This window comes from Argiope bruennichi, chromosome 9 (genome assembly GCF_947563725.1).
Source record: "Argiope bruennichi chromosome 9, qqArgBrue1.1, whole genome shotgun sequence".
Lineage (NCBI taxonomy): Eukaryota > Metazoa > Arthropoda > Arachnida > Araneae > Araneidae > Argiope > Argiope bruennichi.
Window position 1 is genome coordinate 88,288,574 of NC_079159.1, and position 27,020 is coordinate 88,315,593.

The following is a 27,020-nucleotide window of genomic DNA, read 5'->3' on the forward strand; positions in this document are numbered from 1 at the left end:
TTGCTGACAAATTCTTGAGATATTATATAAATTAAGAAAAATATTCTTTAGTGCCCATAAGGTTTAAATACTCAGCGACTCTGTTTTCAGTACTCATATTTAAAAAAATGCTTCGTTTTAGTAAAAAAATGTTATTATATTAATTGCAGATTAATCCTTTCCACTTTAATTTAAAGCATAAATTCTACGGGAGCTAACAGAAAATTAGAGAGATACATATTACGTTATGACTGAAGGCCTTTATAATATTATGAGTGAATTATATGACTAATGAAATTTGAAGTTTTAAAATATTTTAATGAAGAAGCAATTGAAATGGGAGTTCCATAAAATATTTAATTATTAAAATTTTAAATTGCATTAAAATTGGGATACCGGGATTAAATTGCAAAAATACCGGGATACCGGTATTAAAACCGGTATCCCGGTATTAAGATTTAAAAAATACCGAATACCGGTATTGGAATTTTGGTCCGGTATTGCAATCCCTAACGAGAACCATAGACGACATTGGTCTGATCTTGGACAAACCATGTCGTATGCTTGACTATAAGATTTGTCTGTTTACATGTATAGTAACGTGTTAACATAAAAAAGACAATCATCTAAATAAATTAATTATGTACTCGAAAAATAAAACATGTGTAAAAGTTTAGAACCAATCGATCAAATGGAAGATATTGAAAATTCATACACAATTCTCTTCAGTATAAAATGAGGTTAATACAAAATTCACCATACAGTGAAAATGCTTGATGATAGCTCATTTAGTAGCCGTCTTGTCGACTAATTGTTTCTCCAGAAATATTGGTTGTGATTAATTTCGAATAAATCTCTTAAAATGATGCTCCTAATTTTTTCTTATGCAGTGGTATTATTTAAATACTTTACGGCCCTAGGCCCTTTAAAAAGCCCTTTTAAAAAGATGATCAAACGGTCTTCTAGATCAATCTTATAGAACAGACACACATACACACATAAATTCAGATATGAATTTTCCTTTATTTATAATCGAGATATCCTTGGTTTTGAAACTGGATCGACTACATAACTCGTTCTCAATCAGTTTCTTTATATATTTTTTTATTTGGGAAAAAATAAAAGTTTAATATAGCTTACTTTTCGTAAACTATAGATTGATTCACAATAAACGAGACTCAGTTTCTAATATTAAATGAATATAAAAACATCCATATCTTTCTATTGAATAAAAGATAAAATAGAAACTATTGTTGCCAGCCATAACACACAACAGAATTTACGGTTAAAATTCTTTATTTTTAAGCTTTTTTTAATTAAAAGTAATATTAATTTTTCAGGTGTTGTTGACAAATCAAAACATAAAGAAAAGAAAAATGTCAAAAAATAAAAAGCATTTCTGAAAACTTTGCTACGTACCGTGTCAAGCACAGGCAAGTGCCCCTCCCCCCCCCCATCCTCCAAAAAAAAATCCTAGTTGTGAAAGATTAACATTTTTGACATCAAAGAGAATAAATTAATATGTAAATGAGGAATACATTGATTTTTTTTAAAATTAAAACTATATTAAAACCGAGGAGTAGCTTAGATCTCATATAAATTTCGTTTTCAGTTTTATGTTATTGATATACAAATTGATACTCGTCATTCAAAACAAAAACTAATTTTTGTTTTCAATATCCTAAAATAACAAATATGTTGACAAATTTCTGCTGAAAGCGTTCATGAGTTATGGTATTGAAAGACAAACAAACAGACATTATTCCAAAAAATGTCTTTTTCACTCATTGTGATTTGAAACTTGGAGATTGTATAAATATCGACTTCGAACGTTTTAACGATTACAATATTTTATCTTTGTGTACTTGGTATACAAGAAAGTAAAAAGAAAAGTGTTTTGTGAGAACTTTGGATGGAGTCAAACAAATTAAAAATCAAACGGTATTTTAAAATATTTTTCTCAATAATTCATAAGCATATAACTACGCAAAGCTTATTTCGGGAGATCTTAAAATATGAATCTATTTCATTTCTAACTCATAAACGTTTCAAAACTAAGTGCATTCCAGAATTTTTTATAAAACTTAAATGACTAATTCATATGTAAGCAAGATAGAAAAATATTCATATGTAATCAGTAAGTGATTCGTATCTAAATATTTTTTCCATCCCCCCAACCCCCCTCTTAATTTTTCTTCTTAAGTTGTAATATAATCTCATTCCCCAACCCCCCTTATGAAAATGACTGAATTCCTATTAGAATGACTGGATTAATGTTATTAGATAAGACGAAGTGTTTTCTTATTAATTATTTATTATTTGTTAATAAATAACTTCTTACTAAATAATTTCATTTTATTAATCCAGAAAAATTCGGTCTACAAGTCATAATGACTAAATGTCTACTCTCCCACAAGAAACAAAATTAGTGAAAATAGATCTAAAAAAAAGAAGCAAAAGCGTTAACAGACTTTCAAAAATATTATTATGCCACTGTTAAGAAATATATTCTTTGCCATGCCGTTGATTTCACTTTGATATGCGTTTTTTTCTATCTGGTGATGGCTTCCAATCGATATTTAACGAGCTTCCTTTTCAAATAACTTTTAGTGACAGAGTGAAATGTTGAACGCTTTGAACTAAATATCCTCTTTGGTAAATTGAGCATGATCTACTTTTAAGATCTTAAACTTCTTTCTCTTCTTTCCCTGTGGGTGTTAATGGATTTCATGAATCTCCTACCCAACTTTGAATAACCTTCCCTCCTTATACTATACAATCTGAAATTAATAAAGAAATAGGAGAAAATAAATAATGAAGCTAAGATATGGTTCAAAATTAATAAAGTAACAGTGAAATGAAGATTTAATTCTATTTAAAAAAGATTTTAATTGAAGATTAATATATAATTGTTACAGAAGATGTGATAAATCCTGTGATTATATATAACGACGACGTGATGAGTGTTTTCTCGGAGCACCTGGACTCAATGGTCCTTAATCTCCGAAACCTTATAACTTTGCGAATTTAACCAGAGATTTATGATCTGAGCTTAGATATTTAACTGCCTGGATATAATTTACCGGTGATTACCGATAACCATAGTAAATGTGGTAAATTATTGAATATTTATCAAATTTAAAAGTTAGTTTAAAAGATCCGGATTATTAAATAAGATAAATTCGGATTGTTTTGTGAAATAACAAGGTCTTAATTTCAAAAAGATGAATATTTTCAAATACATAATTAACTACTCAATTATATGAAATACATCACATATTAAACGTAATTACATAACATATGGTAAAGTTATGCACGTTTATTACATTCCCCAATTTATAAACTAACCGATAAATTTGATAAAAATTCAAAAATTTATTATTATTTAACAAGTTTAATAATGATTAGGAATAATCACCACACACACACACACACACACACACACACACACACACACACACACACACACATATATATATAGAGAGAGAGAGAGAATAAATTAATATATATTATCTGTGGTATTAGTTAAACTAAATATATTAATTAATACTGCACAATGATTCATATTACATCACTACCATATTTGCTTTTTTCTTATCCTTTTTATTGTATCCTACTTATTTATTGTTTCTTATTAAAAAATAAAATAATAATTATTATAAAAATAAAAACTTTGTTAGTGAAAAACAAAAAGAATAAAATCAATTTGAGTTCTTGCAGATCAATGTTTAAGTTTTATCCTAGACTAAACATCGTATTCTTTGAAAATGAAAAAAAAAAAAAAAAAATTAACGAATACCCAAGATTTAAAAAAAAAGTTTTTAATTCGTTGATACATCCTATTCTGGAGTATTTATTATTACTATTATTATTTCAATCGATGTAGATGCATAGATAATACCTAAGAGATTAAAGTTTGTCAAGTTGATTTCTTTTCTTTTGAAATAATCATTAATTTGACTTCATAACAGATTTAATTGGCAAAAATGCCGTCATTCAAATAACCGTTCAGACAAATCTTTAAACCATAGGGATTAATAAAGCTAAATCGGACAAAACATTTTTTTTCGTATCGAAGAACTAGAAAATGTATGCATGATTTCAAAATCTTTATTGTTCCGTGAAGTTTTATTTTTTTATTATTATTATATCATTCGGCTGTTCGATAAATATCATAATCTAAATCTGTTAATAGACGATTCCTTTCAGACATTTTATAACTGCTACTATTTTTATTTTGTTAAAATATTACTAAAAGGTAAAAGCAAACGATCTTTTCTTTGATAAACATATTTTGTTAATATTATTTCATTTATTTTTTGTATAATAGCTGATGATCGATTGTAAACCTTCTGGAATCTGGAAATGTTTGTAAGATACGCTGTGATGTTGAAAGAATAAACAAGCCGATGGAATTCTAAATTGCTTGGAGCATTATTTTAGTTTTAAGAATTTAGTAGTTTTCTAGAAAGCATGCAAAATTCGGCAGTGATTCATTGCTCGATATCGATTTAATTTTTGGTAATCGATGATAACCCAAAATTAAAATGTTTTTCTACAGCAGAAATATGTACGAAAATAAGATAGGGGAACTGCTCAATGCCTATTAACGCAACTTTATTTTCCGATTCTGAAACAAAAACTTCTGTTCGAAAACGAATATCAAACACACAAAAAGAATTATAAAGCAGCTGCTTATAACACGCGACTGATTTCCAGCTGTTCGATAAAATAGATATCCTTCCATATACAATTATATATTTATTTTTGCTTATAAGATACATTTTTCTTTTTTAATATTATCGAAAAAAGGAATAGAAAAATAAGCTGCTTTGTTTTCAAACTCAAATCAAATCGAGTTTTATCTGAACAATTTCTGTTTGTCGCTATCGAACACATTTATCAAATAATGTCCGCTTTTAAAGAAGCGATGTTGACAGATGACGGCTAAAAACAAAACTTGCGGCCCGAAATATCTTCATCTTGATGACAGATGTTATCTCTTGACACGATCACTCGGTTTTATAATCTCATTATGTCCGGTTAACACGAGGCTTTTACAGAGCCGCTATCGCAATTTATCGACATTCTTGTTTTCACTTTTGGATCGTAACAAAGTTCATTTCTTGCCAGAGCGTCAATTAGATAGAAGTGTAGAGAAACAACTAAATAGAATTTTAAAATGGCATATTGACCACCGTATGCGTTGCGCGAATCATATTTGCTTAGCATTGATATTTTTGTCCCAGGTTGCATAACTCATCAGTGATTTAAATCTGAATTAAGTATTTAGAGTAAGAGAAGTAATTAGTAAATAAATTCTATAATTGATATATCAGGATTTCAAGAAAATGGATGAAAACATCAAAAGATCTACAAGTTTATTTTTAATATATATTGTTGAAATTACAAAAAAAAAAAAAAAAAAAAATAGAAATACAAAAAAAATAAAAAGAGGGTATAATTTCTAATTAATGTGCGCATTGCTAATTTCTGAGTTTCTTTTGGCGTTCTATAAGCCAGCTCGTTTGATTTATAGACATACTAGTTTATATCAGAATAGGACATCATAGGTTTATATCAGATTCTGAATAGGTTTATATCAGATTCTGAATAGGTTTATATCAGATTCTGAATAGGTTTATATCAGATTCTGAATAGGTTTATATCAGAATACATCCGGTTGAAGGTTTTTTAATATATGCATTAATTAAAAATAAATTCAGATCTTGGCACTTTTCAACGATAACTTCCTAAAATATTATATCATAAAACTATTTTTACACTATTTTTAAAATTTAAAAAATATCCTCCTAATAATACCAGTTTAATTCCAGTGCAGATATTTTCCCTTGGATTTTGACATTTTTTTAAATAGTCTTTTGCACGGGTTTTAGTAATAGATCACATCGTTGTAATGATATCCAGTCCGTTTTCACTGTTTCATCAAACATTTAATCGCGTAGGCTTTTTTTTGTTTTTGAAAGTTCATGAAGAAAGTTTCTATTCATTTTTTGGCCAGTTTACATGAGAACTCAGAAAATGAAGATATAGGACCGCCAAAGACAACGTACAATTAGAAAGTAGATGACTGGATTACGGAGTTTAATAATAATAATGATACTATGATGTCATGGAATTCTATTTCATTAGGAAAGTTCATAAGCACAATAATAGGTTATGAAAATAACACGGCAAAAATGTAAAACAGCAAGTATTATGAACAATAAGTATTGCATAAGTGATTACATTGTAATTACACGCAATATTTGAGTCTAATTAGCTGGGTGCAAAAGGCTGATAAAGAAATTAAAAAGCATATTTATGCTCAGCAGAAAAAATGTTACAACGAACACCTTAAAAACTTTTATATTCGCTTCCTTTGCAACGTGTTTATTTGGCCTTAAATGCTGCGCATTTTAATTAGATATATTTTTTAATTCGTTATATACTTTTTTCTATAACTCTTATCCATCTCTTATAATACTCATACTGACCATATTTGTCTTATTCATTTAATTCTTTGGGCAAAACAATAAAAGTTTGTAGCTGCTTGCACATGTGCTTTACAAATTCGAAATCCAAATCTATTTAAAAAAATGTGAGATTCAAAACATAATAAAAGTGAGCTACAGAAATCCAAATTACAGTTTGTAGAAATACCTATAATTTTGAAGGAAAAGATTACATATATGAAGAGCTGTACACATTAACAGAATTCTGGAAAGACATTGGACTTAAAAGATTATAAACAATTTATATCAAGAACAGTCATCGATTCATTTTCATGTTTTTTATTAATGAAAAATTAACAATTCACCTAAAACATTTATTAACATTTTTTTGTACAACATTATTTGAGAGAAATTTAAATTACTTTTATAACTTAATGGTGAACTTTACCAATAAGCGATTTTTAAAAATTGTTTTTCATAATTGACAGTTTATAATATTTCATATAACAAAAACATTTTTACTTTTCATTTATTTTAAACCTTTTTATATTAAAAATAATTTTAGATACTAATGCATATTAATTCCAAGCAACACCGGATATATCTTCGGTATTATACCGACAAAAAATTTCTAGTGCAGAATCTTTCCTGTTCTTTAATAAATAATATTAAAACTTCGAAGCTCAACTGATTTCTTTTTAAATCACCTTTTATTATATGTACTTAGTCGATATTGTAGAACAAAGCTCACAGTAAAATGAATCATATTCGTTTCTGTTGCGGTTTTTGGTTTATGGTTTCTGCAATAGGATTTGCAGTAAGCATAGAATGATATAAAATGCAATTTGATGGAAAGAGTAGATTTTTTACCCAAATAAACATGAAAAAGATAACATCCAAGAAAATAAATATTCTAGATTTTAATCTATATCGTTTTGAACTCAAAATAATCTGATGTAAAATTATCAGGAATCGAATATAATTTTTATTTAAGAAAAAATTGTTCTTTAAGTTTTGATTCAATAACTTTTCTCTTAATTTAATTTTTTTTTATTTTAAGTGAATTTATAATAGCATATAAGTAAAATATAAAAAAATCGTCTGCTATTTAAAAAAACAGCATTAATTCTTTTTAAATGTTGAAAACGATTTCCAGTCAATTTTTGCTATCGGAATGCCATGTTGATGCATTATAGCAAATATTTTCAAGAAAAGATTTGTTGAATGATTCCAGATCATAGTATTAAATAATATTTAAAAATTTAAAACAAAGATCAAAATTTTTAATTTTAAAAGGAATTTTTGACTAAGACTGTTACCTTTTATTGTTTAAAATACATTATATTATTTATTCAAGAATCATATAAGAGAAATATTTGCAATGAAAAATATGATTTTAAATTATATTTTCATTATAGCGATTTTTTAATGATTGTAGTCTATATTTATATGAAGATTTCATTGCACCCGAATTCTTTCTTTTTAAAAATGAAAAATATTAATTTCATGCTCTTATTTTCATTGAGAATCTCAAATCGAAATAATTTTTTTATACTTTTTTAGTATAAAACTTTTTATGCTAGTGGATTGTGATTTAATCATACAAAAACAAGATTTGGCTAAGCTGCGTCAAATAGGACTGAAAAGAAAAAAATAGCTTTTCAATTCAAACATAAAAAAATCAATGGAGATTTCAAAATTTAAAGTTGTGGAAAAAACGTAGAAGTTAAAGTTGAAATAATGTTAAAATGAGAAATAAAGAATAAATCAGATATAAAATTCTAAAAGGTACAACTTAGTACCCTATGAAAAAATAATCTCTAAATGATTTGAAATGATCATAGTTTGAAATTCTTTTATCCAAGAAATACTAAACAAATGTTTTCAATAAAAACTTTTAATATAAAACTTTTTATTATTATAATGTAATTATAAATACAACAATAACAATTAAGAACTTCTATAATTTGATTTTAAAAAATTGTCAATGTATCTTTCTAAAGCTTAATTTACTAAAGTCCGCCTTTATCCAATTAGTCTCTACTTTACTGCTCCTTTAAAAGTTTTCCCTCTAACTACTTTATCATCATTAGCTTACATTAAATAAACACAGTCATTCTACAACATATTATTCTACATTGACTCTACTCCCACACAGTTAAAAAAGCTTTTACCACGAAAATTTCTTTCATTTGAATGCAATATTTTTCTACAGAACTGTTTTTATATAAGTAAAAACATAGAGATAAATATTTAGATAAGCAAAGTTTTATTCTAATTTCATTTAGGGAAAAATGAATTTTAAAATGTTTGATTGAATTAAGCATTTCATAACTTGATTGCGTTTTATTATGTAAAAATTGATTGAACGTGGTTTTGGGATTTTTAGCCGCATTTACAAAATTCTATCTAATAAACGTAAAAAAAAAAATCAAGTCTTGAAAAAGAATATGTTGACTTTGCTTATTTTCAAAGATTTTACTTATGAATAAATGCCTCGAATCTATAAGTGGCGGAGGAATTTAAACTGAATTCTTTCCTGAAAATGTATCGAAGGATTGATTTTACTAAAGTCTTCATGGACTTAATATGTATAAATTTTTCTATTATTTTCTTCTTTGCATTCGTTCAATGAGGAAAAGAATACCTTCCGATGCAATCTTAAGAACGTATTCGCTATGATTTATGACTGATTTTGCAATAAAATTTGCTTTTTAATTTCGTCTGATGGTAGAATGTTCTGGGATTGAAAATAACATATTCATTTCTTCGATATTTTTCTAAAGTTGCAAAATTTATACCTTTTCTATATCAGGAATCAAAATTTGTACAAGCAACCGAGGTAAATATATTTAGTTTAGCCATTAGAAGCTTAATAGCCATCGTACATGTGACATCACCTGCTTTCATCGGTTCTGTATGAATAAAAGAAAAACATATATGCTTCGTACAATTCTCGAGTTTTTATTTTTAACCTCGTAAAAGGATTGAGGTTTTTCATCAGTAATTGATAATGACTAATTGCTACTCTAGTTTTCTCGGATTTACGACCTTTTTAACCTCATCGTTTGGCCCATGTATAAATATGCATGTGAAGATTTCTTGTGGTTTCCTTTCAGAACTCATAGTATAAAATTGGTTTTCAGCAAAAGAGCGAAGTTTCTAGGTTGATCCGGGCAACTTTAAGAGATTACCTTTCAACTTTATTACTTAAGTGAAAGCAAAGCGAAAGGGAACTAAAGGTATTGAAAGTTTAACGGCATATTGCTTAAGAGTATTGCAGTGCTTTATTCTTGAATTACGTTGGTCATGAGATTTTAAAAATGGGAAGGCATTCTACACTAATTATTTCAAAGCAAGTATTGCACATGCGCATTGGAAAAACATCGGAAAAAGCGAATTATTGGTAGATGTAATTAAATAATGAAAAGTATTTAACATTTAAACAAAAAATGAAGCTATTGTTACAAAAATAACTTCGAAATTTGATTAAAATTTAGAGAATAATTGCAAGAAAAACGACTGATGTCATTAAATTTTTTATCATTTTAAAATGTTGTAAAAATAAGTTTTCAGAAGTGTATGTTTCGAAGTTATGGTGGAAAAAAGATTAAAAAGGTTTAATCCCCTTTTTTCCCCTTTAGAGACACGCAAAATTTTTTAAATAGCTTAATTAAGCATTCTAAGTGTTAAAGAACCTACGTGTCAAATTTCTTCCATATATATCAAGAATAAAATCGTATAATATTCAAATAAAAAACGGATATTAAAGTTTATACAAATAGATAATTTAACTGCTTTTTTGAATATTTTCTTAACCAATGCTTTTCCGCTGTCCTTATTATATAAGTTAATAGAAATTATTAATATAATAACAAGACATCATACTTTAGTGAAGATAATTGAATGCATAATTTAGACTTCTTCCGGGTAACTGATTTGGTTCAAAATTCAATACACTATTGATCTAAAATTTTGGTGTCTATACTAAATTTCTCTTGGTTAGTTAATTGAGTTTTTGAGTTATCCGTTTCATATATACACGAATAGCACACTAACAGGCAGACAAACTGATAATCGGTTCTTATTCGAATTTAGACAAATTTTTATACATATCAATAATACTGCTATTAAAATTTTAAATGGTTCTATTTTTGAATTATTACATTCAGTGATTAGTAAACCAAATTAATAAACTCCAAAATTTTTAACTGATTCAGAGATATCTAAAACAAAATAACTAGCTAAACTTTTTCAATACTACATCATTTATTCTTTGTGTAGTCTGTTTGATAGGAAGCAAAAAAGTACTAAGAATCTTCGTTGAAAATATAAATCATGCAATTTATTGTTCTTTACAATATTTGTTGTTCGTGAGGAAATCGTTATCTCAAACAATCTTGAATACTTCTCTTCACTTTCTTAGAAATTTATTTAAAATGTTTTGGAATATTTGAAATTCCATCTAAATTATAAAATATATTTCTGAAAATGTTTTCTTTAAAATTTCTTGAATAAAATATTTGGTAAGTTAAAGAAATCAAAAGTTTTAAATAAATAAATTGTTAAAAATTAAATTTTTTAGTCAATAAGAAGTAATAAGAATCCTTGTTTAACATATAAAACATGTAATTAATTGTTCCTTACAATAAATATTGTTCGTGAGAAAATCGTAACCTTAAATAATCTTAAATAGTTTTCCTTCACTCTCTTAAAAATTCATTAAAAATAATATGAAATGTTTGAAATTCCATCTCAATTGTAGAATATTTTTATAGGAAATTCTTCTTTAAAATTTCCCGAATAAGATTTTTGGTAAGTGATAATTGAAGAAATTTAAAAATTTTAAGTAAATAAATTATTAAGTTAATTATGTTATAAATTGTTAAGAATTTAAATTTTTAAAATAAATAAGAAATAATAAGAATCTTCATTTAAAATATAAAACACGCAATTAATTGTTTCTTACAATAAACATTGTTCGTGAGGAAATCGTAATCTTAAACAATCTTATATTTTATACTTATATTTTCCCTTCACTTTCTCAAAAATTCATTAAAAATGATATGAAATGTTTAAAATTCCATTTCAATTGTAGAATATTTTTCTTGGGAAAATTCTTTTCTAAAATTTCCCGAATAAAATATTTGATAAGTGATAATTGACGAAATTTAAATTTTTAAGTATATAAATTATTAGGTTAATTAAGTTATAAATTGTTAAGAATTTAAAATTTTAAATAAATAAGAAATAAAAAGGATCTTCATTTAAAATATAAAACAGGCAATTAATTGTTCCTTACAATAAATATTGTTCCTGAGGAAATCGTAACCTTAAACAATTTTAAATATCTTACCTTCACTTTCTTAAAAATTCATTAAAAATGATATGAAATGTTTGAAATTCCATCTCAATTGTAGAATATTTTTTATAGGAAATTCTTTAAAATTTCCCAAATAAAATATTTGGTAAGTGATAACTGAAGGAATTAAAAATTTTAAATAAATAAACTGTTAAGTGTAATATAATAATAAATTCGTTAAGGTTTGACAAAATCACTCATTAGGCTTAACAAAATTTTCTATTAATCATTCGAATGTTTCTAGAACCCGCCATTATTCAATTAAGTTTTTTTTATGCCGAGATCCTGAACAATCGCTTTTCTCAATTATAATGTTAACTTCATTACCATCATTAATCTGCATTAAAAAAAACTCCATTATTCCCTCATCGTTGCTCTTTTTATATCAAAACTACTCCCACGCACTAACAAAGAAAAACGATTTTAAAAGCAAGATAAAACTGTGAAACGAGACCCACATTCGAAACCGAAAAGGCGGTTTCTTTTTTCTGCCTGTGAGCTACTGTTCTGTAACGGACCGTTCCATCTCTCTAACACAATGTAGCATCTTCTCATCAATACTACTGAATGGCAGCAATTGCGTAAAATATGAGAAACAATGAATCTGATTGGTCGGCGTGCGGTATGACGTCACAACGACGTCTAAACGTATGGAGCGAGCGGATCTGTGGATTTATCAGAGGAATGAGAGACAACCTCGCATTCGGACGATTTTATCCGAGCGCTCACTGATCTTAGCGTGGGAGTGAGAAAATTCACCAAAATCGGTGAGAATTATTCTTCATTCATATTCGTTCGAGTTTTTTTTTATGTTTGTAGTTCCAAACATTGCCATTATCAAAATAAAACTTTTAGTTTTATTTCCAGTTTATAAAAAACGTTAACTTTTCGTCTGCAAATCATCAACAAAATTTATATAGAAATTATGCACGAATAAGAAAAAAAAATTGTCATACATAAAATTCGAATATTTTATTTCATATTCTTCAAAATATTTCAGTCTTAAAAATTAAACTGATATTTTAATTTTAAATGAAAAATTGTTGAATTGTCGTCAGTATCCAATCATAGAACTAAAACTAAATTAAAATTATGCACAAATAAGAACAAAAACGTTTGAAAAATATTATCTGAATTATTTTACATCGCATTATATTGTTTGAAACATTTCTTTTCAAAATAAAATTATAGTTTTTGTTTTAACTAAGATTTTTTAAAATCTGCCTGAATTCAATAATCAAATATATTTCATGTTGAAAAGATTCATAAAAATTTCCTAATGACGAATGATTGAAATATTTTAAATTTTTTAAATTTAAAATAAAATTATTTAATAATATTTTAAAATAAATTTCTTTTTGGTAAAAAATATTCTTCATTCATATTAATTCGATTTTTATATATTATTATTAGAAGTACTTCCTTGTAAAAATGAAATTGTTGTTTTTATTTCAGATAAAAGAAATCGTTATATTATATCTGTAAATTAAATTATTTCATTGAAATGAGGGCAAATTTTCTCTGTCTGACTCTGAAATAATTAGAATCTTGTTTAATATTTTAATAAATTAAATAAAATCATTTATCAGCACATTTAATAATAATTATTTTTTTCTGGTTTAGAGCTTCAATAATTTTTTATTGAAAATAATATAGTGTCAATTGATCGAAAATAATCTTAATCTTTAATGTGAATGTTTTATTTTATTTTATATTGCAAACCATTTTCATTGTTGAAAGAAATTTCTGTTTTTATTTCGAAACTCGTTTGGCTGCAGATGAAAATCGTTTGATTATCGTTTGCACAACATCAAAGAAATTGTCTTTCAAATATACCCAAATAAATAATAACATCGGTAGTATTCAATCATGATATATTTTAATTAAATTTATTTAGAACGAAGTTAGATAATTTTTATGGCGTTAGTTTTACGGAATTATTTATTAAGCTGTTTTTTTTTTATCTCTTATGATTATTTTATTTTTTTCTCTCTTATGATATGTTTATAATTCAGGAGGAGGAAATATTATCCAAATTATCACAATATTTTGAAGGATTTTTTTTGTATTTTTCACAAGGCTTTTTTACGTGTTTGGTTTACTATTTTATTATTAATTCCGATAAAAGTTTTTCTTACTCACTTTAAAAAATACATGAAAATACAAAAAGAAATTATTATCTTTTAATTTCAATGCTATGCACTATGTTATTTATTTATATTAGAGTTAAATCATAATAATGCTTGTAATTTACTATAGTTGTCAAAATTTGATTAAAATTTATGAAATATTTTTCCATGCATTGGAAATAAATGCAAATGTAGTGTTACATATATTAAGACAGAAAGTGTCTTTCTTATCGTGGCCCCATAGCTAATTTCTAAATCTTTAAAAACATATAGTTTTAATTGCAAAAATGTTTTGAATGAAGGGATGAATTATATTTTATGTTCTTTGAATCAAAAAGTGCGCTTATGAAAAAATTAGAAATCTAACTCTTTATATGTTTCCGCGGTCCTTTCAATCATGTTTAGTAAAATATTCTTGACACTGTAACATTTTAAACAAAATAAAATCTACTATTCTACGATTAAAACTGATCGACTTATAAAATGTTGAAAATTATAGTTTTGACGGATTTTTCAGATGAATTTAGTCTCCACGACGATTTAAAGGATTGTTTGTATAGTGAAATGAAGAGAGTTCGTTGCGTTATTTTTTTCCTGATTGTTTTTTAAAATAAATTTGTATATAACCCAAATTTTGGTTAACTCGAGCAATTTTAGTCATAAAATTATGGAGTTTTCATTTATCGTATGTTTAGGGACAATTCTTTACTATTATTCTAATATATTACTGATAGAACCGGGGGACAGTATAAAAAGTAATGAAATTTCATAAATTCATTTATTATCTCAAACAACATAAAATACAATTCATTAAAGCATTTAAATTATTGTATTTCAACATAAAATACAATCATTTAAAGCATTTCTTCAGCAAGAACAATAAGCCTAACTTTAAAGATTTAGAAATTAGCTATTAGACTACGATAAGAGTGGACACCTTGTTTGCATAATTTCTATTATCATTTAACGCATTGAACAGTGTTTAATTTTAAATTGATTCATTCGCAGCTTCTTTCCAAATATTTTTATTTATTTTATTATAAATAAACATCAGTTATTTGTTTAATACATTTTTAAGAAAAAGGGCAAAATATTGTAATAATTGAAAAATTCAATAATTTTTTGTTAAGAAAATTATTGAAAATGCATTCTTTTCAAATTTAGAAAAGTTGAAAATAAGATAAAATAAATTCAATAATCTAATCTTTCTTCTACGATATACTTATTAATGCAAATGTATCAATAATTTTGCCACTTTTATATTTAAATGACCACATTGAAAGTTAATTCTGGATATTTTAGATACTGGGGAAATATAGTTAAAGGTATCAAGTCAGAGAAATTGGTCATAAACAAGGAATTCTGGGTTAAATCAAGACAACTGATTATTTTACTATTGATACTAATATAAAATTTACTAGTTTTAAGTGAAATTTAAAAACTTTGAAACTAAAAGATATTGTGTTCTAATAATGTTACTATATTCAATTTGAGAAGAAGATAGGTTTAGAAAATAAAGTTTTGTTAATATTTTTAAATTTAATTTTTAAGTATGAATATATTTGTAAAAATCGGGCCATCCAAAATAGTTTCGGCTAATTTGGAATGTCTGATTCAATTATTTTTGTTGCCTATCAAATGCAATGATTCATAAAAGTGAATAAAATGTTTTTAGCGATAAACATTTTACTTATTTTCCAGATAATGATACAGACAATGAATCATTTTCATGATAACAATGTCTGATTCAGATAAATTAATTTCATGTTATCTTTTAGTTAAATATTTTATGCATGCTCTTTCAAATATCAGAAATACCTTTTAAAGATCATCTAAGCTAATTTATATAATTTATAATTCCCTTTAAACTTCAACTTGTACAGAATCAAAAACATTAAATAAATAATTTTTTTTTAAATTTTTCTTCTGAAGGTCATTAAAGTTTTCTTTTGGTTATTTTTAAAAAGTTTATAAAATATGTGAGCATAAAAAAATTTCTAATTCTCTTTATTTATTAGTAGCTTTTTTTACAATATTCTACAAGTAATGTAGAATACTGTAATGAAAATTGTTTTATTCATTTCGTGAAAAATTATTCAATATTTATTCCTCGAAATTATTGTTAAAACACTCTCTTATCTCATTTTCAAGAAATCCGCGCATGCACGTTTTTTAAAATTTTTGCCTATTTTCTGAATAAATTTCATCGGACATTGTGATTGGCGGAAAATGACGTGTGATTATTTCTTTTTCAATGAAGTGTTTCTGAAATGTGTTTATTGTAAAATGTTTGTAATTTCTGAAAATATTTATTAGTTCTGCTCAATAAGCCATGTAAATGACTGACCAAAATTCGAAAACCGTGGGTTGAAAATGTAACAGCTGAAATTGTTATGTCGTGATCCTTCAATAGAAACATGGAGACAATTTATCCCATGCGTTTAGTTCACTTTGAAACTATCAACTTATTTTTTGTAGACATAAACTAAACAAGAAATTTTTATCCTTCAGAATTTTTTAATTAAATGTTGTATAATATTTAAAAAAATTTAATAAATAAGTAACTCATCATTCAAAAATAGTGCCATGAAGTGAACGGTTCTGAAATAGTCGTTGATTTTTGATTTTTTTACTTCTTTATAGCTTTAACTAATTCGTAAACAAAAGTCCTGCTGGCGAGCCATGAGAATTCTAAACCTTTTCCTACGGTTCAATTTGACTCATACTTGGAGTCGGTTTGACTCATATGGTCTCTGAAACTATTTAATGAGGGTGGGTCGGATTATTAAATAGACAATTGTCTAGAAGCTTCACGACTTTAGGGGGTCTCAAGTCCACGAGAATTTTTAGCAGTATTTTGAAAAATATTTAATTTTCTCTTCTTATTTAATTATAAAGTTCGTGCAATAGAATTTATTCAAATTAAAATCAATCGCTGTTTAAAATTAATTTTGGATCGTTTTTCTACTACCTTTCCCAATTAATTGTTATTTGCAAATTGTATATCATGTCATTTTATAATTTCAAAAAAAAATGTGCTTTATAATTAAAAAAAATATTTAACCCTATTATTAAATATTATTTAGATTGATTTAAGAAAAGTTTTGTCATGTATTTTTCCTATGCTTAATATTTCTTGCAAAAAAATTTACCTTTAAAGCAGATTTTTTTAGGAATATTAGCCAGAGTTACAATGACTGCATATATATATCCATGGTATCCCATACATTCATTCCTTGTTCAACATGAAAATATATTCTATATTAAGCAGAAATATAGCTAAAATCTTTCGTTAAATGTTCTTCTAACTTTGAAAGTATGAAATTTTTGGCTAATGTCACATTCATTTGCTTCGTTTTGTAATATCATGTACTACAATCATTATATACTAGGGGGTTGAGCAAATATGTAAACAATCCAAGCTTGCGAGTTGTTTGACGATTTACAAATTCAACTTAATTTTGTGTCCTCATAAACGTTTCATATATGCAGATACCTTAGATTTAGTTTAAGTGCTTTCGTACTTAATACACAAAACGATTCTGAGATGAAAAATTTCCTATTCATGTGGTAATCATAATTATATCATCCATTCATGTGGTAATCATAATCATATCATTCATTCATGTGGCAATTAATGACACTGCATCTGTTATTCTGCCAGTTTAAAAGGATTTAGTTGCTTTTTGATGTTATATCCATTTCTTTTGAGTAAGATGAGCAATACATCCTGAAATAACCCGCCCCATTTGACGTACAGCTGATTATTAAAATAATGGAAACATCTGTGAATAATAGTGACATATAAGAATATACTCCAAAAGCATTAAAATATAGCTGTTGCTGCCAATTTTTTAGTATAAAAATTATATATCATATTAGTATGAGGTAGTATTAGTAAAGTTATATACGTCTTACATTTTTGTCAAAAGTGTTAAATGTCAGATCCCACAGATTTTCAAAAAGACCAAATTGTAGAATCCCAACTAATTGGCACAACTCTGACCGAAAATCCAAACTTTTAGACGCTTTTCAAGGAATGGTGCCCAAAGTCATGACAGTGGACGCACAGTGTGCCAAGACAAGCTTGGAAAAGCAAATTAGGGACGGAAGGAGAAGATGAGTGAAAGAGACCGACGGGATTTGAAGAGAATTGTAATGTCTAAAAAGTAAACAACAGACACAAAATTGATCGCAGAGCTCAATCAACATCTGGATTCTCCAGTGTCAATAATTACAATTAGGAATCATCTTCTTAAACAAAGAACATTTATTGCAATTCCTAGGCCACTTGTCACTGATGTTAATGCTAAAAGTGCCATAATGTAGTGCTGTAACCACAAAACCATCTCAATTGATAAGTAGAAGACAATTATATAGTCAGAGGAATCGTGTTTCACACTTTTTCTCACAACAGTACGGGTACACGTATGGAACACACTTACACAAGCATATGATCATGATTGTCTCTTACCCACAGTGAGGCATGGAGGTGGATCTATCACGGTATATGCAATTGTGGTTTTCTGCTAGTCCATTTGTAAAACTGAGAGAAATATGGAGAAGTTTTAGCTTACCGTCCATCCTATGATGCAAATTTGTTTCCCGCAAAATATAGAATTTTACAGGTTAATAATGCTCCTATTCATGCAGCGTGACTTTTCCAATCATAGGTTGATGAACACGGGAATGAAATGAAACATCCACCTTGGCCCACGCAGTTCCCCGACCTCAATATAATCGGGTCTATTTAAGAGCGTTCACACCGGAATTGATATCCTCTACAGGGATATCAACCTCCAGGAACTTTCGCAATATCTGTTGATGTTGTTACTTATGGCACTTGCCACGGACAAGCCCCCTGCCGATTTAAGCCTAAGGGGGAGCGCCTCTTGTTTTTATCGTAGATCCAACTAGGCCCAAGAGTACGACTTGACCACACACACACGTCACAACCCTTCTTACGGGGTGGACTTCATTCACTCATCCACAGATCGTAACGCAGGCCTGACTCAAAGAATGATCCCCCCTGATCCAGTACCTCCCAGTGGTATTACTCTCGACATGGAGGACTTTGTGACCACGACAGATTTATACGTGCGTTAGCCATCAAGCATGCGGCGAATCTTCGGCCGGCGGGTTCGAACTCGCAACCTACGGGACGTGAATCCAACACTCTACTAACCAGGCTATCCCGGCCTCGATATCCTCCACAGTCTTCCTTCCCGGAACTTTCGCAATATCTCCATGAAGAATGGTATAATATTCCTCTAAACACTATTCAGCACTTGTACGATTCGATACCCAAAGGAATCCAAACTATATTATATGCCAAAGGTTTCCCTACGCTTTATTAATAAAAATTCTTGTATTTATTTGTAGTGTTTCCATTATTTTAATAACCACCTGTATGGTCACTAAATTTGACACAGAGCTATAACTTTGTCATGAAGACCGATTTTTTACCTAACTTTTCTTGAATTATGGGTTTTCATTTGAACACATAGATTGGCAGACAATAAACACTGTGGTTGATTTGAACCAACATTTTAATTGATTTACTATTTGAGTTACAAAACCATGTGCCAAATTTTATTTATATAGCTTATTACATTTTAAAGTTACTGTACTCATAATCACATATTTCTCGCTGACAGATTTCGATTAAAATGTGATACAGGTCTAAAATTTTAGTGCATAAACCACATGTTGCATTTCTTTTGTCTAACTCATTTCATTGCAAACTATTGAGTTCGCATATACAAAATTAGATATATGAGCATAATTCCAAAAATGTTTTTTTGAATAAAAAAAGGTCTAAGGTGTGATATTTCACAAAACTTTTAACTAACTTTTTTTGACGATTATAACACTTTCTTTTTGCTTACTTTGTATATGACAGTGTATTAATTGGCGTTTTCCAGTTTCATGTCCTATCGACTAATCACAGCTATTTGTTTCTTTTTAACTTTTAATAATACAATTCTTCTGTATCTATTATATATAAAAGTTTAATTAACAACTTTTTTAAGGGATTGCTACATAACAAAAACTTATTCTGCTATTTTTGGTGTCACTTTCTCCAATGACACCACTTGCTGGAATCCAGAAATATCGCATCTCAGTAACCAGGTCAATGGAGTCCACCAAATCTGAGTGAAGTCTATCCAATTTTATAGGGGATGGTGTAATGGAAATTCATTTAGTCGTGGAATGACATCTTAGTCATCCACCCCCATTCATTACGCGTGCCGGACCATAAATCCTTTGCTCTCTCTCTCGCGCGTGCTTCATCTCTGAAATCCTTGTTGGATGGATCCACGCCGATTAAGTCCAGTGCACTTTAGGAACGAGCTTTAACTTGATCAGTGACCAGTTTGTTTCAGATGAATGTTTCTAGCCTTGACCTACCTTAGTGAGAGAATAATTTAAATGTTGCATTTAGAAAGAATGAAATAAACCTTACAGTGAGAGATATTAGAAGCTGTTTCAGTATGTTATGTATGACGTCTTTGTATGGTTCAGATATGGTATGGCCATATTAACAAATACAATTTCAAAGAAAAGCAGGTGATTTCTTGAGATATTATAGAACTATGAGACTTAATAATTAAGATCTCTTGAATATTTATGTTGAAATATCGTTTGGCCTTTGGGTACTTGCGACAAAAGTAAAATTGTAATTTTTGGTCGATTAACTGTGCTTCAAAATTTCAGTAATGAATGCCTTTTTACTCTCTGGTATACGTAGTATAGAGAAAGTAAAGTAATCGTCAAAAATTTCGAACTCGATGTTTTGATAAATCTTCTTATTTAAGATTTCCCTGAGTTCGAAAAACACATTTTTAGGAATATCCGTCTGTCTGTCTATCGTTTGTGACAAAGATCAGTCAAAAAGGCTTTAGGCTGGACGGTTGAAATTTAGTATACGGTCTTTACACGAAATTTGCAGATTTCTGTCAAATTTTGAGCAAAATCTGTTCTGAGGAAGTCCGTCTGTTCGAATAAAAATTAACACGATTACTATAAAACGAAGAGAGCTAGATAGATAAAATTCGGTACGGATATAACATCTATAGAGTAGATACCTTTTGAATTTTGAGACAAACTCAACTACGAGCTGACTGCCTGTCGGTCTGTGCTTTCAGAAACATGTAAACCCGATAATTAAAAAACGCAATCATTTAAAAAAAAACTTGGTATGGGTTGTTATTAATTGCGCAATTTTATGTCATATTTTTCTTTCAATAGGTTGTGAAAAACGCGTCTAAAATACAAATTCGATTTTTGGATATTATTACCGCGTGGCAGGAATTAATCGCCAAATAACTCGCCAAGAACGATACGATAAATTCAGTAAAAATGGCAAATTCACGCCAAAAGTTAATATTTCGTAACCATTGTACGCCACTGCCATGTAAGGCATCATCTGGCATGAAAAGTGTTTTAGACAGTATGCGAGTAGGTTTTGGGGGAACCACCCCCTCTGGTTCATATATGCATGATAATGTCTGTTACGCAATATATACATCTATAAGTTATGACTACGTAGTTTAAACATTTGACACAATAATTTATGAATATGAGTAAAAACAATTTCGAAATTTTAGCTCGAAATATCGTCGCGTGTTAGGTTTTAAGCTTGATTCGTCTGCCTTGATTATATTAACCTTTACATTCTGTGCTTAAAGAATTTATATCACGCAATTTACAGAAAGAATGTCTGTCCGACCGGTAATCAGTCTATCTTACAGAACTCTTATTCACCGCTTGTTTCTTTCCTTTATTTTTAACGAACCATTTTGACATCACGCTATTTACAGATAGAATACCAGCCTAAAATTATAGTAGCATTATAAATATTTTTTTAATTTATACTTTTTTACAGAAAGGAGGCTTTTTATATATATATATATATAAAAAAGGAAGAACCAAATGCTAGAAATTTATTGTTCATTTGCGCTTTTTTTTTTTTGTGTGTGTGTGTGCCATTTGCAAGGTTTCAAACAATCCTTTCCCTTATCCGAGTGGTTACGTCAGAAAAATGAACCAGCTGAGCATTAAAATCTATACCCTATTGCCATGGCAACGGAAGTGCCAGATGATAACATAGAATTAAGATGTTGTTTCAGCAGGTCGTAATACGCACCTATAGAACCGTAATACGCACCTATAGGAGTGAGTGCTCCTTTTACTTGCCAAACGAAAACCTAGGACAAGAGTGGCTAAGATAAAAATATTTGCTAAAAGTAGGAGGGGGGGGGATTGGTACTTTGAAGGAAAAGGATAAACATATCCTTTTTATTACTGATTTTCTAATATATAAGTATTTGATCAATAGTAATGTTTTTAAAGATTATATTCAAAATCCATCTACTGTATGATGAAAATGTTATTTTATATTATAATGCTATCTGACGAGTCTCTAAATTAAACAAAAATTATTCTTGTGAAATCAATAAGAAAAAAGAAAAAAAAAATCAAAAATTGTAAAATGAATGCGGAAAAAACGAGTAGGATTTTTTAATTAAAAAATGGTAAACAAATGTAAGTAATTTTTTTTTTACAATCGGAAAATATTTTTGCGGATCCAATTTAAATATTAAATTCTCACTGGATTCTTATTTCTTAAAATTCAATTAAACTGAACCGAATCATCTTTTTTTTTAATCTCATTTTATTTTGGTAAAAATGTTGACAAAATGCTTGTGAATAATTTACTGAATTGGAATCAAATTGAGTTACTCCGACATTAATTATTAATAGATATAATCAATAACTGGCAATGTAAAATTTTGTCTTCTTGATTTTGTTTCCTTAAGGTTCCTATTTTTTTTTTTTTTTTGTTAGCAACAATTTAATAAAACTGAAAGAAAGAATGATTATTTCTTATTTATTCCAATACAGTTACCATTAAATAATTTATTATCATTAGAAATATGTATACCCAAAAAGCTTAAAAAAAACCAGTTATGAAAAATAAATCAAAATTTGTGCAAAACATGAAATTATTGATTTTAATGTATAGTCTTTGAAAGCAAATGATTGCGAAATATTTTTTTTACTATACAGTACAATTTTAATTTGATTCGTTTCATTATTTTTCAAAGATTTAATTTGGTAGCCCATTTTAGACATTCTTCCTCAGAATTTAATTATCTTTTAATCGATTAAATTCTTCCTCTATATTAGCAACGCCATTTTAAAGTAAATTTGAGAGCATATTAATTCCAAGGTTTTGTAATATTTATAAAAATAAATAATAAAATAAAGTTTTAAAAGTAAAGAACAATTAAAATTAAAAATATTTATTTTTTAGTACATTAATAAATGTTTAAAAAATTCTCTTATTGTTTTATGTATTCTGATCTATTTTCTTTTTCATCTTTCGTTAGAAAACATTATTTTGAAATGAAACCTATTATATCATTTATTAATAAATCAATAAATGACTTAATTATTTATTAATTTTACATAAAGTACTTTTCATTAATTCAGTGATTATTTATTAATTTTACATGACAAATGATGCAATTATTTATTAATTTTTGATGTAATTTTAATTTTACATCATATATTAATAAATTAATAAATGTAATTAATTAATAATCGAAGCTATTTATTCTCGATCTTCAAATGGCACACTTATATCAAATGAATACTCTTAAGTTAAATAATGTAATTATTTATTAATTTTTGAATTAATTTTAATTTTACACCATTTATTAATGAATTAATAAATGATGTAATTAATTAATAATCAAAGCTATTTATTCTCGATCTTCAGTTGGCATACTTACATCGTAATTAAAGAAAGTTGGTTTATTATTATAATTCAGCACTTTTCTGATCTTAATGTTTTTGTTTTTTCCACGTTTTCCTATACAAATGTCTTGAATAGTGTAAAACACCGTAATGACGTAGTAAAAGTGTAAACTAATTACATTACAGCTATTTTACACCAGTTAAGAACTAATAAAGAACAAAATACCATTTATTATTACCAAACCATTTCGTTAATGCGAAATATTTAGTAAACACAGCCTTCGCCTCTAAAATGAAATTACTTTACATACTAACCTACTATTATTTAATAAAACTTCCGTTCCTCTCTTAAAGACATCTAATAATTAACTCGAGTCCCCCCCCCCCCGACCACTTGTTTCATTACCTCTCATTAAACTGATGGGCACCGGAAGCGTTTTATTAAAGCTTTCGCACTAAATAAATAAACGGACGCCGCTTTTTCCACGCTTTCGTCGGCCACAATAACTGAACATCTTTTAATAAAGTCCAAACGATTTTTTTTTTATTTTTTTTTTGCAGGCACTTAAAAATCTTCAATTAAGTCGTCCAAAGTGAAAATGCGCGGTCATAAATTGGTAAAACGAGGCTCGGGAATTTGTTAATTAAGTCGGTAATAAGTGCATGTTTTGAGGTTTTTCTTGGAAAATTAGATGGGTGCTTATTTTACGATATTGGGTTAAAAATTGCTGCGCATTTGCTTAATAGTTTTTCTTTAAATCGAATGACAGCTTATTGTCCAATGTGATGTTTTCTCTGGGGCATATTGTTTTGCTTATCTCAAAGAGCATTTATATTAAGGTCTAGTGTACTTTAAAAGTAAAATGGGAAATATGAGTCATATGATTGCAATTTTCAAAGATACTATTAGCGCATACATAGATTGAATCAACACTTCATTTGTTAGAAAGGTAAACTGTTGTTGATTTAGAAATCGTGGTGCACGATATTTTTTTAAAAAAAGAAAGAAACTGTTTTTGCGTGACTGCTATAAATAGGACAAGACAACAAAATGGAGGTTCACAATGGCTTGGAGATGTGGTCCAAATTTCAAAGTTGGATTTTGAAGGGCTTCAGACCAGATTCCAGTGAAATCCCGACATATATATAAGTCTAGCACATATTATATAATTGAATGATAAAGGCATTCTAGAATATATTCAACTCTTTGAGAAAGAAAATATTCTGTCCCTCATTTCATCTAATTACATATAAAAACCGATTATAAGAACCTTTGGATTCTTACTGATAGCCGCAGCTAAATGGAACACCTTAACAATTGGACCTATGTTGGAGATAAAGCAAGTTTGTCTATTCTTCAGAAGTTGAAGCTGATTTCACTTCAACATGATATTCATTTCCAGTGGATCCCATCTCATGTGGATCTACTTGGTAACGAAATAGCAGACAGGCTTGCAAAGAAAGGAAGCAGCCTAGCGACTTCCTCTTCTGCTGAGCTCACACACTTAGAACTATTCTCTCAGGCGAAATTCCTAAATAAGAAGAATTGGATGGTTCCCCCTACTCATGATTGGTATAGAGCCAATAAGCCGGGGCAGTCCTTAAATCTTCCTTGTGATAGAAAAACCAACACTTGCCTGTCGCGCCTTGCCAGTGGCCACCTTAAATGTCTTTTCTTTTCTCAGGGTGAAAAGTTTTACCCTCTTTGCCCGAAATGCTGCCAGCATCAGGCCTCTGCTGAACATATTCTGGACTGTCTAGGATTTCATTGGGGAGAAATTTATTCTTCTCCCTTCCTCGTTTTTGACATTCTTCTTGTCAACGGATTTTTGGATTTGGTCTGACTACGTCAGACCATGGAGATTATCAACAACAACATATAAAAAAATTATTAAAAATAAAGAAAAGAAATGTGCAGAAATGAGATTAATACCATTAAAAAGGTATTTTTTTGAGTTTTAAAGTGTTATGAAAATTATTTTTGTGAGATAATAGTTTTGGAAGAAATGGCCAACAATCTCCATAATTAAGTCATAACGATGATCAATCTGACGACGGTTAAGCCTATTTTCGCGCTCAATGAAACTGTCTCTCTGAAGCTTATTTCTTAATTTCTTTTACATCTTCTTTTTTCTGATCGAATTAGTTTTTAATGACACGGAAAGTCATCTAAAGAATATTTTTGATAATACTTTATTTATTATTAATTACTTTATTAATGAAGCATTGAATTGTGGCTGTAAAAACGTTCAGAGGTGCCGCCTCAAACGTCCATATAATGTTTTGTTTACATTTGATTGTTGCCATTCGACAATAAGTAATCAGAACGAATTTTGTGTCATATACATTATTTTCATATATAGTGAGCTGCATGGAAAGTAGCATTTTTGTTACCATAAACAAGATTTTTTTTTTTTTTTCAATTTCAAAATAGTGTAAAGATATTTTCTGTAATGATAATCACTAATTATTGAGAAAAATTTAAATTTTGGTTCAATTTTTATTAATTAAAAATTCCAACTAAAATTCCCTTTTTCGGCGAGTACGTCTTACCCACGAAGTAACTACGAGCCAAATTTGGCAGCTCTAGATTCAATTGTCTGCCTTGTACAATCTGTGCTGCAGGCGTCCTGGCATAGGGGTAGCGCGTCTTCCCCGTGATCTGGGCGCCCCGGGTTAGAGTCCCGGTTTGGGCATGGTTGTTCTTCTGTTGTTCTATCTGTGAGATGTGTGAATGTGCCTTCCTGTAAAAAGGGGTTGTGCAAGCGAATGAGTGATGCGTGAGTGGCAAAGTCGTACTCTTGGCCCTAGTTGGCGCTGCTATAAAAAATAAGAGACGTTCCCCCTCAGGCTTAAATCGCTGTCTTCGTAACAGCGGGCTTGTCGGTGGCAAGTGCCATAAGAAACAAACAAACAACAAACAATCAGTGCTTGATTATTGTTTATAGTATTTTAGATTAGTTGTGATCTGTGCGTGACATATCACACACTTTGCAGCAAGTATGCCTGCAAAAAACGCTTTCATATAAAAAAACTTAAAAAAAAAGGAACGACTTAAAAGGATAAAATTTGATATATTTATAATACTAAAATTTAGAACTGTGTCCATCAGTCCATCTTCGTGAAAAATATGATTCTGCTTATTCTTATTTGTGCACGGTACTGAAAATGCAGCTAGCTGTCTCATAAGTGAACATAGCACTCAAATTGCAGATATACTATATCAAAATTCGTCAAACTGGAATTTCCAATGCTTCTTTTATCAGGTATTTTTTTTATTATCTGTTGGAAAAAATTAGTTTTTTTATCAAATAGATAAAAACATTTGGA

The 27,020-nt window shown here is 28.4% G+C and overlaps 1 protein-coding gene across 1 annotated transcript in view; it reads left to right on the forward strand.

Moving 5' to 3' along the window:
* Nucleotides 1–12,462: 12,462 nt before the first annotated feature.
* The window catches only part of LOC129983998 (uncharacterized), a 157,888-nt gene continuing 143,330 nt past the window's right edge, over nucleotides 12,463–27,020 (forward strand). The window contains exon 1 of the mRNA XM_056093743.1: nucleotides 12,463–12,563. The gene's annotated coding sequence lies outside the window, so the exon portion shown is untranslated. The remainder of the gene's footprint in view (nucleotides 12,564–27,020) is intronic.